Raw genomic sequence first — 15,616 nt, 5'->3', positions numbered from 1 at the left:
TGAAATGTTTTGAGTTTTGAAGCCAGGTTTGCTGCAGCGCAAGCCCCTGGATCTGTGCAGGTCCCTGGATCTGCATGCAGGACAGCAGGCTGCCACTGCCAGCTGGGGACAGCACCACCACTGGGTTCTTCCCAGCACTCGGCACAGGCTGCACCCAGCACCAGTCCCAGACAGCAGCGGCAACATGCTGTCATCTCACACACAGGTCAAGGGTCCTGCACCCCCTGGGAAAAGTCTGGCACAGCTCTGCAGTCCTCCCAGGGGGCATGGCCCCTGGATCTTTAGGTGGCATAACAGCAGGCTGCCGCTTCTGACTGGGGCCAGTGCCAGCACCAGCCTTTCTGGCACTTGGCGCCCAGTGCTAGTATCAGCCGGCAGCGGCAGCACATCCAGGGGCCCATTCCCCCTGGGAGGAGTCTGGCACAGCCCTGCAGCCCTTCTGGGGGGTGGGGCAAGCCCCTGGATCTGTATGTGGGATGACAGCAGGCTGCTGCTGCCAGCTGGGGCCAGCACCAGCACTGGGTTCTTCATGGCTCTCACCACGGACTGCACTGGGCAGACTTGGGTGCTGGTGCTGGCTCCAACCAGCAGTGGCAGCCTGCTGTCATCCCGCACACAGATCCAGGGGCCTTTCTCCTTGAAACTTGGTAGACTTCATGCCCTCATAAGGGGATAGTATCCCTGAAATTTTCATCTATGGGTGAAACATTGAAATGCATCGAAACAGCGCAGCAGTTTCAACAAAACGAAATGGAACAGTGCTTTGAAATTAAATGAAATGACAAAACGAAATGAAGCACAAGTCAAAATGAAATGGTGCTATTTCACACAGCCCTATCCTTTATCACTCTAAATGTGACTTAAGCTACAAACACAATCATGCACAGTGCAATGTAACGAGCCCTTAATGTGAAAATCAGTTTGTTTACATGGGAGAGAAGAGCTGTGCATTTGCTTAGATGGAAAAAGCCTAATTTCTCATCACTCTGTAGACTATTTATGCTTGTCATTCCCCTTAGGGCTGGGTGAAGAACTCTTCATGAACTGAGGCATGGATGCAGCATGATTTAATAGACTCAATGGGATAGATAGCCAGGAGCTCCTAAATGTTAATTCTAGCTCTCTTACTGATTTGCTCTATGGTTCTTGGGGACATTAGGAGGACTAGTATAGGTAATAGCTGTACAAGATTTCAGTGTATAAAATACTGTGGATTTGACCATGAAATCCTATAGCAGACTGGGAGGTAGATCATAACACCAATGAAAAGATTGAGGAAGGTGTCCTGCACCAGGTCAATACCATGTGCAACACCCACCCCCTTCTGCTTTCCTGAATACTTAAATTCTGGCAAGTACTTCCCTCTCATTTGAGACAATTTAGGATAAACTAGGCATCAGATAGGCATTATCTTGCCTTCTTTGCTTTCAGAGACTAATTTGGATGTTGTTCAGAAAGTATGCCTACTGGGTTTTCTGACCTTATAACCAGGCTATAGATTATAAATTATTCTGGGGTGGGTCTATCTTAAACTCTTCCATTGGTAGCATTCCACTGTATCTATATTGTCCATCTTAAGCTGTGTTTGGTAATGGACAATATGCGCTTAACATCCGGTAGTCTCTCAGCATGCTCTGGCTGTACCCAAGAAACTGGGACTTTGGCAAACTATATAAACTTCCTAAACTGAAGGAGTTAGGTGCCTAAGTAGCTGATATGAACAGCTTCTGACCATGTACATTAGCCCAAACCTAGGTGCTTCAGGAGTCTTTTCAGGCCAAAATGGAGGTGCTAGTTAATCTCACCTAGAGAGTTTTGCAGCTGTTGGAGTGGTGTTGATCTGAATTGGTTTTTATGGCTTAAGCATAAATATATAAAATAAATAAATACATCATGCCTAAATCCTCTTTTGGCACCTAAGGCAGCATCCAGATGTGCAGGGCCACGCGCTTACAGGGGTAAAAATAGTAGCAGCACAAATTTGTTCTGCTACTTTTTTGCCACAGCACACACCCCTGTCTGTGTGCTTTGTTAAGGGACAAATTATCCTGCTTTGGGCAAATTACTCTTGCCGAGCTCCTCTTGGCTTCTGGCATACTGAAAGAACCAGGCCACAACTAAAGGAGTGGAGATGCTCTGGCTAGCATCCAGATCATCTCCCTGGAGGACCAAGCCTCGGTGTCTGCCAATGCAAACTTCTGTTGCATGTGCTGCACCATGTTTTTTCCTGGCGTTTTTTTTTTTTACTACCAAGATTTCCTACTAGCAAATTTTGGCCCCACACTGCACATTTGCAGTGGTTTGTGGCACCACAAACTGCACACCCCTGCTTGTTCGGACATGGTCTATATATTCAATTTGGATCTATCTTTAAGTGACTTTTGAACCAGACAGTTAGGGTCATAAATTTTGATGCCTATGCGTTTATTCTCAAATGCACTGTTTTGCTAAAGACCTCTTTTCCCTCATCCTTCAGTATCTAAATAAAACTCTGTCATGAACCAATGATCTTTCTCAGTTAACCTGAAGATAAAACTGAAAACTTAGAATCAGGCTACAGACACTTCTCAGCATGTAAATAATATGTTACAGTATAATCTGGATCAATAGATCTTTGGGCATATAATTATCCCCATTACTTCCCTTCTTCTACTCTGACCCCAAAGATTTTGGTATTTGAAATTAAAAACATAAATCATAAATTGTAGCTTGAAGCTAAAAAATTATTTAATCTCTGAGTGTTCCTTTAGAATTGCAGCCAGCCAAAACTAATTCAGCCCAGTCTCACTGAAGTGCTTGGAGCAGTCGATCTAAACATCATGGTCCTTCTTAATTTCCAGAATGCTCACACTGCCTCCAATTAGGATGAAAGTGACAAAAGTGACTATGCCTTTGAAGTTGACTAACTTTACTCCCTCAAGTGTGGGTTGAGAGAGTTTAAAAACTATGAATAGCAGTCCTGCAGAGTCAGGTCAGCCTAGATTCCTTTGACTTCGCTAAAGGCTAAACAAAACATTGGTAATAGCAAGAATTCTGCCTTATTTAAATAGCCGTTGGATTTGATACACTAAACTAGCCATTGTGGGGACCTTGCTTCTATTACAGATCAAAGTTACAAGTTCAATAATTTCAGTAGGTCTAACTACTGCAGTCAATTTCTTGCCATTTCCATGAATAATCTAGAACCCTTAACAAATATGGGGATTGCCCAATGTTCTACTTTAATCCACATCCTGCCTCCAAGAATGGTTTGTACTACTGTATGAATGGCTGGAAATTCATAGGAATTTCCTAAAAGACTTGCCACTACACCTGCCAAGACAGGCCATTACACCCTGCAATAGGGAAAAGGTTCTTTATGCCTATGAGAGATGTGGCAAATCAACATGCCAGAAAAACTTTTTGTGTAGACCTGGCCACAGTACTTGCCAGTGTGTGGTGCTACAAGAGGCCAGAACTGAGGTTGGCTTTGTCTTTCAATTGAGCAATGTCTTTCCCTATGCACTGAATGAATCAGTAGCCCCATAGAAAAAATGTGATAGTAAAATACAACTACAAATTAAGGTTAAGGTGGCATTTCTTTAGTTTTATATGCTTGACTTTGCAACCATAATAATGTTCTTTTAGCTCAGATCATTGTTTTTTTCCTGTGTAACACATTCATAGTGTATAGTAGAAGCTTTCTACTTGGCGTAGAAACTTAAATATATAATATTCTTTCATGCATATTGGGTAAACAAATTTGTCATGAACCACAATATAGAAATATTTCTAAACAGTCAGATTAATTATTACTACAGCTAGTGGGATATGAGAATCAAAGTAGAATATTTTGGTCTTAAATCATGGCTATTCCATAGCAAAATTCACTTGAGGTAGCCCAGATGGGATTATAAAGAAATGTACGAATACGAAAAATTATTAGGGAGGAAAAATACAGGCAAATTTTTTTGCATCTTCAGAAACGTTTGGTTTGAATATGAACAAGGAGTTTCTATTGGTATTTTATTCTACCTGAACTGGTTTCCCCATCCCTTATTTAAATTTAATTAATTTTGAAGATATTAGTGAATTTCAGAAAGTACAGAATCCACTACAAATAAGAATGAATGGGTAGCAGGCTTGCCTTTTGGAGCTTGGGTTGAGTCCCAGACTTGAAATCTTGCTGTTTTGATTGGTGGAGCCCATCCACCAATCAGGAGGCAGCAAGAGCAGTTAAGTCACACCCCTTTCCTGAGGAGAGGGGGAGAGGAGTTCGCCCCCATGCTGGACCTGATTGAAGACTGCAACACTCAGGTCCAGAAGACTTCAGGGGCGAAGCCCTGGAGAGTATAAAAGGAGCTGCATGCCCAGCATGAGGGAACACATCCAGGACAGAGAAGAGAGAAGAGCGGGGCTTAGAAGAGCTGAGGAGAACTGCTCAGCAGGGTGAAGCAGTAGCTCTGAAGCATCCCTGAAGACTTTCATCGATGTGGAATGGCGGACGGCTCTAGTAGCTAGGCTCTCGGTGTGCAGCACGGCACACAGTGTCCAGACCGTGGGAGCTGCCTGAGGCGGTTTGGGTCTGCAACCTCTGGCATGTGGCCAGAGACACAGTGCACAGGCCAGTACATGGAGTAGGACCTTTGGAGTGCTTGGGTGGCTCAGGTCCTCAACCCCTGGAACGAGGCTGGGAGCTCGGTACAGTAGGTGCTGCACGGAGGATCCTGGAGCAGACCAAGCCTGGTGCTGCATGAGGCAGACCAGGCCTCCAACCCATAGCAAAAGGTTGAGTCCAGGGAGCCAGATGCTGCTTGGGCTACTGAGCCAGCAGACAGGGCTAAGCCAGAGGCCCCAGAAGCCCTGCATAGAGGAGCCCTGTTCCAGGGGACAGTGACCTCCCCCCCACCCCAAAGCCCACTGCAGGCGAGAGAGCAGCTTGACACAGAAGACGAGGGCCACCTTCCAGGCCTAGGAGCCATGAGTTGCACAGAAAAGAGTATTCCCACAGGGGAGGGGGAGTCCCCCCTGGTTAAATAAGGGCTCCTGAAAGTGGAGGTCCCACTGGGAGGACCCCCACTAAAGTTACCAGCTTCCTTGTAGAGCTTGGGAAAAGCCGAAGGGCATTGGGGTTTCCCCTTGGAACTAAGTTTAACTTTGGGGTTTATCTGTTTCAAATCAGATACTTACCTGTGACTTACCTGTATCTGGAGCACTGGTATAAGGTTTTATGTCATTTACCCAGAGGGTATTGTTTATGTTACTTGTTTAGGTATCTTATAAATATATATATATTTATATATATATTGTACATATGTTTACATCAACGTTCCTTTCCCTTGTGAGAAGTTAAGGTAAATACATATGTATATAGTTAAGTCCCCTGACTGTCCTGGCTTTGTTCTATAGGCACGGAGCGAAACTGAGCGGTCTGCAGTCCCACCCCCATTACCCCCCACCACAGAACACCTGCTAGCTAACAACCCCCTTCAATTGGAGAAGGGGAGTATATACCTGAGTTACCTGGGCTACAAATGCAACATTGCTTGGGTCATAAAGTCTATCTTGAATGACATGCCTTTCTGCAGTACGGGTATATGTAAAGGTAAATCCTGGGCAAGCTGGTGTTCCATTCTGTTACCACTCTGGTAGTATGTTTTCTCTTTTTCTCCTTTTTTTCAAATATGTAAAATCAGTGAAGTGAATTGCATTTGACTTTCAGAGAAGTTAAATAAAATTGGTATCTTAGAGTGATGATGATGCATAAAAATAATGAAGATAATTATCAGGTCCATTAAAGATGGCTATGAACTTCAAGAGAAATTTCATGAACAGGCATCCCGCCTGCCTTCTCAGATGCTCCTGTGGTTTCCACTTCCCCTCTTACATGATCTTGTTGAAGGATTAAGTTGAAATGAAAATAGAGAAGAAAAAATGTAATTTTAATCTACACAAGGGAATCAATTTAAACTATGGAAAATTCACAAATCAATAGTATTAAAACAGTTATTGGATTTAAATATTAATAGGATGGGAGGAATTGATGGACTTGAACCAAAGCTACTTAAAAGTGAAGCACATTATATAGCTAAACCATTAGCTTGAAATAAGAAATCTAATTTTCTCACAACTAATATACTTACAAATTGGAAATATTCTGTTGTGACCACAGTCCATAAAAGTGGAGACTAACATCTCTTCTGCTTTTCATTTAACTCAATGAATGCCACATACAAGTCAAACGTACACCTCTTTTTGTTAGTACCTTGATACATTTCAGTAAGAGATAGAAAAGTACTTCTTCATGATCCACTGTCCATGAATCAGATAAACTTATCTTTAAAAAAAACAGACAAAGTGGGTACCCAAGGCTTTACTGCTGGGGCTAAGCTTGCCATAGACTTCACAACAGGAACAAGATCAAGTCCAATATATTTAGAGGAAATATCTCAAAAGTTACAAAAAAGCCAATGAAGTTCTAAGTTTAAAATAAGGCCTGTCTTAAAAATGCCAAATGAAGTCTATAGGAATATATACTCAAAATTATGTTTAAAATGCCAATGCTTGTTTACATAACTATATTTAGCAGTCATTATCTGTTTTTTGTTGGTACCTATAATTGTTTTACCAAAGGTTATACGTTTATATGAATGAAGTTAATTATTATTAGTGGTACTAAAATTAATACTAATTATATTTTAATAAGCACATATTACTACTACTACTACTAAATATCCTTAAACACAGAAGGTAATGAATGCATAACTCTTCAGTCCTCTTTGGGAAGTGTTGGAAACAACGAAAGCCATAAATTCAAGGTTAAGTTTCAAATGCCACATGTAAACACAACTCATCCCTAATGAAGACATCACCGAAGTTGCATCAGCAAAGAAAAGGATCCGTTACATTTTGCAGTAGCATGGGAGAGAACCCATGTAAGTATACAGAGTTATAAATTGACATACCATGTGTGTTGCAGTTTCAGCTGTGCCATACTCAAGGTGCTCGTAGATTCTATGGCAATAAGTGTAGTCAGGAATCTCAGTAGAAGAGACATTTCACAGGAGACATTGGGGAAGTTTTCCTCATTGCTGGCATGACTTTTATCGCTATGGTTTGGATTTCTGAGCTAAAAACATCCATAAAGAATAAAGTATAAACCAGTATTCATCAGTTTTCTTGAACATATAAGTTTCATAGGATTTTTTAACATCCAATGAGAAACCATTCCCACATGGTATGATGGTTCTGGAAGGTAGCCAGGAGCTGGAGCCAGAACCCTGCATGCCTGCCAGGAGCAGCAGGAACAGAGCAGCACTCGGCTGGCTGCAGCAGTACCAGAAACAGCCCACTGGAAGCTGATCCTGCTCCTGCCCCTGCTGCACCATGCCACACCGTTCCGGGTGGGTGGGCAAGCAGCTTCAACTGAGTGGCTCCTGCCCTAGCGTGGGAGCTCCAGCTTCAGCTCTTGGCTGTATTCCTGAGAGTTGGAGCCAGAGTCCTGCATGCTGGGACAGGAGCCGCCTGCCAACCTGGCACAGCACAGGGGCAAGATCAGGAGCAGAAGCCACCACTAGAGATGGGGGCGGGGGAGGAATGGAGCAGCACCCAACTGGGTTACAGGTACCAGCAAGAGCATGGCATGGGCTGCCCCAGTGTGAGCAAGTGGAGCTCAGCCACATGCAGAGTGCCACAGGGGCAGTACAGACCACAATGCCCAAGGGAGCTCTACTGCACAAACCCCCTTTTTCTCCTCTCACTCACAGCAGGCTTCTGGGACCTAGCGCCCAGGCAGCACCCCTCACACACACATACATGCACATTCCCCCACCCCCCACGCACACACACACCCTTCCCCACACCCCTCCAGGGGGCAGGAATATTTAGGCAGTGGACCTAGGCCCCAGGCTCCAGTCTTGAGCTGTCACTGCCTGGAGACCTGGCCCCATGATCCCAGCCTCACCTGCCCGTCCCACTCCTGAACATTGCTCCCCAACCACCCACAACCCCATAGAGAGTCTTAGTTGTTTTGGGGAGGGGAGGAAGTGTCGACCCAGCCCACAACAGTTTATCAGCTATGTGACCCTTGGGCCCAAATAATAGCCAACCCCTGCGGTAAAGCATCTGCTTCTTGCCCTTGTGAGACATACTGAGCTAGATGGGCCATTGGTCAGATCATGCATGATACTTCCTATGTTCTTATGAACCAGGCTGACATACAATGGAAGGTTCCCATCTTTTTAGATGAAACTGCTATGTAGATGTGTATATGTAAATAGTTAATAGATGAGTGACAGCATATGGCACTCAAGAATATCAAGAATAGGTCCCATAGGGTTTGGGTGACTAATAAAGCTTGTGTACTGGTCTACTCAATCTGCTCTTTACACCTGGTTTTAATCTCTTTGGCAGTATTTATCTGTGAGATGCATTCCAGGATATCTCTTACTTGATTTTTCAGTAATTCTTAAGTTTATTCACAGGATGATGATGAAGACAAACTCTTCTGAGGAAATTCCACCATCATTCTCCACCAGGTATATATTATAGGCCTTTTTCTCTCGTTGTTCTTTTTTTGTTGCAACAATTGCCACTTCTCCTTTGCTATTCCCAGAGATTTTGCTATTCCCAGAGATAGCATGGTATACCATAGTAGACTACTAAACACTAGAATAACAGGTGGTTTCTTGTGCATGCTCACAAAGTTAGCCACAAGCTCACTTGCAACGTAATGAAAACATACCTGCATATAGCAATACTATTGGATGATTTCCCTTAAGAAAACAGAATACCAGTACAGTGGACATAAATTGTTCATATGCTTGATACTTCTACTATTTGTTATATATTTAATATTGAGATATGCTAACTTGGGTGCTCTCTAGCTGTTTGAAATCTACTTAAGGAAACTGGTGAAATCTGTTTAAGAGGGATTTTTGCCTTCACCATGTTCCAATTTTGTCCTATCTTTTTAAAGGCAATATAGGACAGGTTGTTCCTCATATTTTGTATAAAACTACAAATGTCAAGCAAGTAGAAGAGAGAGCAGAGCCATGATTAACATTATATTGAGTGGTAGGTTTAACCTCTCTGACTTAAATGTTAGAAATTTTTCAATTTAATATGTAACCTTTTCTTTTCCTTTTCCATTTTCTCATTATGGTCCACTGAGTCCCCCTTTGCCATTTGTTATTTGAAGGTACAACTTCTCTTGAGTGTTTTAAGATCTCCATCCTTGAGATCTCTGAAAGATGCTCAATAAAAGAGGTCCAAATTTTCTCAGCCCATGCATTTGACATTTACATTATAGTTATAGACTCTTTGTTTAATCTCTTTGTAAGCCACTATGGCCTGTATGTTTGAATTTTAACACATAATGGAGACAAAAGGAGAAAAAAAAGTGTACAATTTTATATATATATATATTTATATATATATAAACACTAAGCTTCAGAAAACAAAAAGCTAGGATAAATCTTACTGGCTTTCAATTAAATAATAATGTAGCAGATGACAAGGTTAGAATTAATCAACGTATATTCAGATCAGAGCCTTGTCATAAATAACCCATTTCCAAATACAGCTAAAATGAAATAAATATATACATAGTATGATTTGTACTCATAAAGCAGAGAAAACAGAGGAAGTGAGTGATCTAGAAGTAATGATTAATTTTTAGGAGGCCATGAGCTACCAGTGTGATTTGGTTGTAAAAAAGGTTTATGAGGTATTAGGGTGTATTGGGCAGGGTATTTTTAAGAGACGGGGCAGTATTACTATCCCTCATACTAATCCTAGCAAGGCATTAGTAAGACTACATGTAAAATATTGTTCTGGTTACCTGTGTTCAAAAAAGATTAAATTTTGAACTGGAACTACTGGGTACTAGAATGGTTAGAGGAACAGAGAACCTATCTCATGAGGGTAAAAGAGCTTGCCTTGTTTTAGCTTAGCAAAATGAGATGGGGGAGGGGCTATGGCTATTGTTCATAAATGCATTCAAGGGCTAACAATCAGGAGGGGAGAATGACTATTTAAATTAAAGAACAATATTGGCTTGAGATTAAATGGATTTGAAATGGTCACAAACACATTTAGACTAAAAATGAGAAGAAGGTTTCTGATCATCAGAGGAATGAAGTTTGGGGATCATAGAATTATAAAGAACCCAAGATGTCATCACCAGCTCAAGGAAGTATCGTCCTTGCCTACACTGGGGATGATATTAAACTAATGTTTTGTGTTATCTGCACTTAAACACTTCTGATCCTTTTACCTATTTCTAAGTAATATCTCCCATTGTTTAATAACCCTTATAGTTAAAAAAAATCTTCCTAATACCTAAATTTCCCTTTTTGCAATGCAAGCCTGTTCCTTCTAGTTCTGTCCTCTATAGACACACAGAACTATTGATTGCCATCCTTTTTATAACAAGGACACTTGTTTTTGTATTTGAAAATTGTTATCAAATCCCCCAGTCATCTTCTCTTCTCCAGACTACATATTCCCAATATTTTCAATTTGTTTACATCTTTCTTGAAGTGTGATGCCCAGAACTGGACACAATGCTTGTGGTGAGGCCTGTCCAGTGCTGAATAGTGTGTGCCTTGTAAATTATGTTTTTATTACATCCCACTATGTTGTCAGCTTTTTTGCAATATTACACTGCTGATTCATATTCAGCTTGTGGACAACTATAATCTCCAGGTCCTTACCAAATTTTATGTCAGATCATTTCTCCAATTTACCAAAATTGGTCTGAATCCTAATCTTGTCCTTTAGGCTAGGGACAGACATTACACACAAACCAGTTTAAGTGATCAGAAGCTGGTTTAAACCTGTAACAGAACAGATGTTCAGTTTACATAAACCAGTTTGAGAATTTCTTAAACTGGTTTGAGATAAAGCTGGTTGAATGTAATATCAGACTTAACTGATTTGGCTCAAACAAGTTTATGCAATGTCTGTCTCAGATCCCTTCCAGGTTTAAGATAAACCAGACACCCTCAGCATCCCAGCATGCTCTCTGGGCTGGGCGGGGTTCTGTCCTCTACTGCAGGGCTGGCCCCCTCGCCTCTGCTCCCTGGCTGGAGCTCCAGAGACTGTGGGCTGCTTCCTCTCTCCCCTCACCACTCCCTGCTAAGCAGGAATTCCCCACTTCCCTGTGCCTTGCTGAGAGGTGTCTTTATATTAGCTAGCAGACCACATGCTGGCTATGGTCTGTGCAGAATCAACAGGCAGAATCAGCAAGTAGCTGGTAATGTCCCTCTGTTGTTTTCTTCATTGGGCAATAAACACTGTTATCACTTCCCTGCTGGGATAATCACAGCTCCTGCTGGAGCCTAGCCATGCCCCGCTGAGCTCCATGCTGTGGAAGGAAGGGAGGGCTGCTCTAGTGCCCCCCAGCTTCTAGCCTGAGCCACTGCAAGCATATGCCTGCATTTCTTGGATGTCTGTCTGGTTACAAAACTGATTTAGCCTAGCCCGGCCAGGTTAGACTAACCTGCAAAGATTGAATCAATTCAGGCCCAGGCTTTTTGAATGTCTGTCCCTAGCTTTAAAGTATCTGCTACCCTGCCCTGTCACTTGCAAATTTACTGAAGATATTAAACAGTACTAGGCCCAAGATACTCCCTTCAGGAAACTCAATAGACACTTGTTGTATTATAAGTTCAGTTCACTGAGTCAGGAGCCACTTTTACAAAGAGGTTCCTTTATTCATGATAACAGCACATAGCCAGCAATCCGACTTATCTTTTGGCTCTGTCTCAAAGTCCTCCTTAAAGATATAATAATCCCCACAATAGTTCCTCGGAATTTGACACCGAGGCACTGATGACTGTTCTTTGAACATAATTATCTAAATAGGTTTGCACCCACCTGGATATAATCTAAACCAGTGGTGCCTAACCTTTTCACCTCCTGGATCAGATGAGCACTGGCAGGTTGGTCCATGGGCCAGATCCAGTCTGTTGCCCTAATACAGTGCACTGTGCTGGCCCAGCCAGGGCCTGATCCAGCCACATGGAGAACTTACAGCAGGCAAACAGTGTCAGTGTTAATTTCTACTCCTTCCCCGCTGCCAAATTTCTGGGCCTGCGGGGAGCCCAGCAGCTGGATGACTTAGCTTCACAGGCCAAATGTGGCCTGTGGGCCAAGGATTTAGCACTGTTTTTTCTTAGCTTACTTATGAGAATGTCATGGAAGTTAGTGTCAAAAACCTTACTAAACCAGAGGTATGTCCCACCTGCCACTTCCTTTTATCTACAAAGCATATAACCTTGTTATAGAAATAAATCAGTTTGGTTATATATAACTTGCTTTGAAAAATCCACATTGGGTATTATTTACCACCTTCATATACTTAACACACTTACAATCTGATTGTTTAAGGATATGTTCCAGTATCTTTCCAGTTACTGAAGGTAGACTATGTGGTTTATAATTCCCTGGGTCCCTAGGTCCTTTCATTTTTCTTCTTCTTCTTTTTTTTTTGGAAGGTAGACACTATGTTTTTCTGTTGTCCAGCCTTGTAGGACCTCACCTGACCTCCATAAGTTCTTGAAGATAACAGCCATGACTCTGTAATGAACCCAGTTCCTTGAGCACTCGGGAATGATTCTTAACAGGCTCTGGTGATTTGAAAACTTGTAGCTTATCTATGTAATATCTGACTCAGTCTTTCCCTACTCTAGGCTATCAGTTGTCCTTGCTGCTAACTGTGCTTGTTATTGGATTGTTCATCTTTTTGGTAAAGACTGAAGTAAAAAAGGCATTAAACACTTTGGCCTTCTTCATCCATTATTAGCTTCCCCTCTTTGTTCAGTAAGGGACCTGCACTTGGTCTTCCTCCTACATATTTATAGAATGCTATTTTGATTCCTTTATGTCCTTTGCCAGCATATAGATCATTTTTGGAAGAAAAAAGTAGTGGAGGCAGGAAATCTGTATAGATCCAAGAAACTTCACAAGTTTATGGAAGGGATAATAGGAGCAATGATTGTTTCTGGAGCAATGATATGTGCATGTAAAATGTTGATTCAAATATTTGATATCCCCAAATTGTTGAAAAGAAATTTCAATTTGATATCCCCAAATTGTTGAAAAGAAATTTCATCTGTATGAAGAAAGTGCCTGATAGTTATTTCAGAGATTCTCCTGGTCACTGGTAATGACCAGGAAGACTTTTTTCTTTTTGTCCAGTGAATGCATTGTTTGACTTCTGTAGTGAGGTTTTTGCTTTTCTCTGATGTACTGTGTCTCGGCCATAGCTAAATGTGGGAATTTGGCTGGACTGGTGCTCCTGACAGTACTTACTAACTTGGTGGGTCTTGCTTATGTGTTCAGGATCAAACTGACTGCTATATTAAAGAGCAGGAAATAATTTTTTCCCCAGGTCTAGTTGTAAGATCCATGAGGTTTTTTTCCTTTTTCTATATGGGGCATTTTTCTCCTTTTAGGGTCATCTCAGCATGCTTTAACTTAATGCTTCTCAACTTTTTAGACTCAAGGTATCCCCCTGAAACTTTTCATAATTTAGCAGCATGCCACTTAAAAAAATAAAGCAAACATTATAATTCTGTTCTCAATGAATTTGTTGTTAATATTGAGCCCTGGGGCCATAAGGGTAAGAGTCTAGGGATGCCCAGTAGGGCTGTGCAAAACAGCTATGTTTCAATTTGGTTTTAGATTCGGCCATTTTGTATGGACAGTAATTCATTTCAGTGTTTTGGATCGCTTTTCTGTTTCGATTAGACTGAATCTGTTTAGGAGTTTCAACACTGTTTCAGTGATTCAGCCATAGGCTTTAATGGGGAATCACTAAAATGCCTATAACACTGTCATTTCTTGCCTGATTCAGATAACAATTGCAGGGATAGTAGCCCCTTCTGAGGGTATGAAGCTTGCCAAGTTTCAAGGAGATAGGTACTCCTCCTGAGGGGCATGGGCTCCTAGATGTGCGTGCAGGATGACAGCAGGCTGCTGCTGCCGGCTGGGACCAGTGCTCGATGCAGCCTGTGCTGAGCACTGGGAAGACTGGTGCTGCTGCTGGCCCCAGCCAGCAGCAGCAACATGCTTTCATCATGGGGAGAGATCTGCCCCCCACCCCATGGGAGGGCTGCAGGGATGTGCTGGACTCTTCCTGGGGTGCATGGAATGACAGCAGGCTGCCACTGCTGGCTGGGACCAGCTGAGTGCCAGGAAGACTGGTACTGGTGCTGGCCCTATCCAGCAGGGGTAGCATGCTGTCATTCTGCATGCAAATCTGGGGGCCCACACCCCCAAGGAGGGCTCCAGGGCTGTGCCAGACTCCTCCTGGGGGGGTGCAGGTCCCCAGACATGCATGTGGGATGACTGCAGACTGCTGTCCATTCCCCAGAGCACTGGGATTGGAAGGGATCTCAGGGACAAATCGCAGACACTGGCCAGCTACAGATGTCAATATCAGAGCAGTCCTTCCCCGGCTCTTCCCACTCCCTCTGCTTAGTTTCTGTTTCCCTGCAAGCACAGCTCTGAAACCCTGAAATTTTCCGAAACATTTTGGATGATTTTATTTTGTTTCAGAGATGTTTCAGAGGCTTCTGTTTTGTTTTGGATTTGGTGTTTAAGCTGTTAAAATGGGTCAAAACACCTCTAAAACAAAATGGCTGCTAAAGTTTTGCACAGCCCTAATTCCCAGCCAGCAGAGACAATGCTCCAAGCTGTCCAAGCAACATGAGGGGGGCACCTACAGTGTGGGATGGGGAGGGTGTGGTCAAAAGGACATATGAAGCCTGGGAAGGAGGAAGGAGCAAGCCAGCAGGGTGCCTCAGTGCAGCCACTGCCACCGATGCTGTAGCCAAACAGGGAAGAAGCTATACTGCACTGCATACCCCCTGCAGAGCCAGACAGGAAAGAAGCTATAGCAGGAATACACGCTCTTGCTGCCGCTGTTCCTGGACTAACCCTGCATGATGTCTCCTGGAAACAGAGGCATGTGGGTCAGGTGGACCTACCCTACAAGTCTCTGTATTCAGGAGGTACATTGGAGTCAAATTTAGAAGTGGATCTAACAGAAAGATGTGCCTGTCTGCATTCATGTGCAACCTTTCTGTGGCAACCAGTTCTCAGTTTGACTCTGACATGCCTCCTGAAAACACAGGTGCATGGTTCAGTTCATAGGTGACTGGTGCCTCTTGAGTCAGCGACCAGAGGGGGGGTCCCTTAGCGGCCGATCACACTGACCACGGAGGGGGGTCCTCTGGCAGCTGATCATGCTGACCGGGGAGGTCCCCCCAGTGGCTGATTGAACTGGCCAGGGAGGGGGGCCCCCCAGCAGCCAATCATGCTGACTGGGGGTTCCCTGCCTCCGGTCTCACTCACCAAAAAGCAGCCACGCCACTTCTGGAAGTCCAGCAGCCACTTCTGCAAGCGGCGCAGCCACTTTTGTTGGTTGCCCTGCTCCCTGGCCACTGTTTGCAAGGGGGGGAGGGCACTGGTGCTCTCACCTGCCCCCCTGCCTGCTGGCTAAATGGGGAGCACGGCCGGACAGGGGGTGCACCCCCGTGCACCATCTACGTGTTACCACTGGTTCAGTTTTACTCTGTGCACCCTTGATGGTTCCTGGAGGCATCCTAGAAGGGAAAAAAAAAATTTA

The sequence above is a fragment of the Alligator mississippiensis genome, chromosome 3 (genome assembly GCF_030867095.1).
Source record: "Alligator mississippiensis isolate rAllMis1 chromosome 3, rAllMis1, whole genome shotgun sequence".
NCBI classification, from domain to species: Eukaryota; Metazoa; Chordata; order Crocodylia; family Alligatoridae; genus Alligator; species Alligator mississippiensis.
This window is presented reverse-complemented; position numbering follows the sequence as displayed.